This window comes from Octodon degus, unplaced genomic scaffold, assembly GCF_000260255.1.
Source record: "Octodon degus isolate 3935 unplaced genomic scaffold, OctDeg1.0 scaffold00086, whole genome shotgun sequence".
Lineage (NCBI taxonomy): Eukaryota > Metazoa > Chordata > Mammalia > Rodentia > Octodontidae > Octodon > Octodon degus.
The window spans coordinates 3,451,092-3,454,155 of record NW_004524662.1 but is presented as its reverse complement, the minus strand read 5'-3'; the positions used below and the strand labels follow the sequence as shown (position 1 = coordinate 3,454,155).

Here is a 3,064-nt window from a genome sequence, read left to right as displayed (position 1 = left end):
AAAGGCACATTTCAGAATATTTCTTATCACAGCTCGGGCAGCGCTGGGGAGAATCCTTCTCAGACCAGCCTCTCCCGTCTACAGAGACTATCATACTTGTCTGGGGCAGCACTCTCATGCTCAATTCAGAGATAGCACTAGGTTGGAAGGAAGGGTAAAATGAAAACCCCATGAGCTCACTGAGGAGATGTGCTCTTTGAAAAGCTTCCAGCAAATGGTGTGCAACAGGGCTGCCAAGCTTCCAGAAATGTGAAAATTCTCTTTAGGATGTCCTGTCAGCCAGCAGCTTGAGCAAAAGGCTAACTAAAACATTCACAGACACATATAGAATACTTCATGACCGCCCTAAGACAGCTCAGAGGAAAGAGTCCATGGGAGGTGCACAGGAGAAGCCAAGGGACACCTCTGCTCCCTCCTTCATGCTGGCTGTGATGAGGATGCTGTCAGAGGATCTGCTGATGGAGTTGGGACAGGCTCCTCAGTAAACTTGGGATTGAAGTGCCGCAGGTCACTGGGTCCACTCACATTTGGGTTAAAAGGGGGAGTAATCCTTTTATTTATGAGATCATCCCAGTTAATTAGGGAGAAGAAGACATGACTCTTAATGTCCATAAAGTCATCCTTGGCACCAATTCACTTGGTCCTGTCTTTCTGCAGGAGCCCTTCCAGGAGGTGCCTGGTGGAATTTGTAATATTTGATTTCAACTGGAGGGGTTTGATCAGGATGTTGTCATATATCTCAGCTGTATTTTGGCTATAAAAAGGAGGCAGGCCATAGAGCATCTTATACAAGATGGCTCCCAGGCACCACCAGTCCATGGTCCTACCATAAGGCTGCTTATGAAGCACCTCAGGTGCAAGATACTCAGGTGTGCCACAGAAGGTGGACGTTGTGCCCTTGTGTTCAATGTTCTCCTCGCAGAGCCCAAAGCCAGCGAGGACAAGGTGTCCGTGGGAATCTAGCAAACTAGTCTCTGGCATTAAGTCTCTGCACATGATGTTCAGAGAGTTCAGGTAACCCAAAGCACTGACTATTTCAGCAGCATAGAAACAAGCCCATGATCCTAGGAAGCAGTGCTCCCTCTGGAGCCGGTAGAACAACTCTCTACCATTAACGTAGACTAGGATGAAGTACAGTTTGTTGGCAGTCTGGAAAGAGAAGTGAAGCCCCACCAAGAAAGGCTGTTTCACATTCTTCAGTAGAATGTTGTGCTCTGACATGATGTGTTTCTTCTCTTTTTTTTTTCAGGATTGCTTGCTTCTATAAAACTTTGACTGCATAGAATGCTTCTTCCACTTTGTGTCTTGCTAGAAGAAACTTTACAAAACTGCCTTTCCCAATCACTTTTAAGAAGTGAAAGTCAGGGGGGCTGGGAGATGGCTCAGTAGAATAAGTGCTTCCCTGTTAAGCACAGGGGCCTGAGTTCAATTCCCAGTTCCTCCAAAATAAAAATAAAATAAAAATAAAAGAAGTGAAAGTCAGATGGCTTTGCATGAGGACTGGATGATGGACCAAGGTTGATTTGCTGAGAAGGACTTGGAGGAAAAAGGTTGGCATCCATCCAAAAAGGTTTTTCCTCCATCAAGTCCTTCTCAGGCTCAGGCTCCTGAGGTTGAGAGATTTTCAAGATAGACTGAACTTCAGGGTGTTTTCATGAATAGGAGTTATTGGCAATCGTCTTAATAAAATCATTCAGGCCCATCCTCCTTTGCTCATGAAAGAGTTACTGGAGGTTTCAGTCCATACTCAGCTGGCTCCAAGGCAGACTGGCATGTAGCAGAGGGCAGTAGTTCATGGCAGTGGAAGACAGCAAAACAGCAAGAGCAAAAAGGGAGGAGTAACAGCAACCTCTCCTTTATTTTCCTTGTCATGGGTGATTTAAATTTCCATTCTAGACATCAATTACAGGTTGGTGGGTTTTAAGAAATGTGCTCCAATGTCAAAACATTTGTTTATCATTGAGATTTTACCAAAATTCCTGAAAAATATTCATGATTTGGAAGACTTAGATACCACCATACTTTTGGCTGATTATAATGCAGAAATAAACATTACAGTTAAATAATAATAAAAATGCATATTTTGCATTTAGTTGTACAAATGTCATCCATCCCATTAGACTATTAATTTCTCAAGCAGGGGGTCCAGGAATGTTTCATCTGTATGTAATTGTAGTCTCCAACAGATTTTTTAGAGCTGGCATATCATTAGTTGTGCAAGAATTAGGAAAATATATCAAACTAACATCAATTCCAACATTAAAAATGTCTGAAATGATAGTAGCCATTTCCAGAGAAGTCTAGGATGCTTTTTCTTCCTAAGACTCATGTTGAGGTTCCCTGGACAGACAACATTTTCTATTCTCCTGTGTAGATAGGTTTGGTATGATGTGGCCAAATTTTGACAATGGGTACAGCATTAACTATTGGGCTTCTCTTTCTGTTCTTGGGTACCTTGAAAGCCATATGCTCTAGATGGTGTAGTCCCAAGAAAAAGCAGCTTGAGTTCCTGGGCTTGGAGGATGTAGTTACTTAAATGAGCCTTATAACCTGCACTGGACTTCTGTGAATGAGAAAAAAAAAAAAAACAAACAAACAAAACCTCGATTATGTTAAGCTACTGAGACTTTTGCGATTGGTTATTTTAAAAACCAGCCTTAATCACTCTGATTAATATGTTCCTGATATGTGTAAAGGATTTTCTGATCTGAAGAAAAATAATGGGCCATAGAAGGAATAAAATGAGGAAGAAAGGTTGGTGGGGATTGGGAGAAGCGTTCTGGGCATGATGATAGCTCATGAAGAGGGGAGTTCATGATCAGTCAGTCCAGCCTCAGTACGTAGGAGAAGTCTGCCTCACCACTGACGAGACTTGTCATTGGCTTTATGGACATAAGGTGGGTGCTTTATTTTCTATGGTAGCCAGTAAGTTTTTAATGATTATGCAGGACACATCTCTATTTCAAAACTTTCACTGGTTACAGTTGAATTTAAAGAAGATGGATCTCTCTCTCTCTCTCTGTCTCTCTCTCTCTCTCTCTCTGTCTCTCTCTCTCTCTCTCTC

At 42.3% G+C, this 3,064-nt stretch overlaps 1 pseudogene; it reads right to left on the bottom strand.

Annotated features, from left to right (window-relative positions):
* Positions 1-355: 355 nt before the first annotated feature.
* LOC101579319 overlaps positions 356-3,064 on the bottom strand; it is a 5,748-nt pseudogene continuing 3,039 nt past the window's right edge.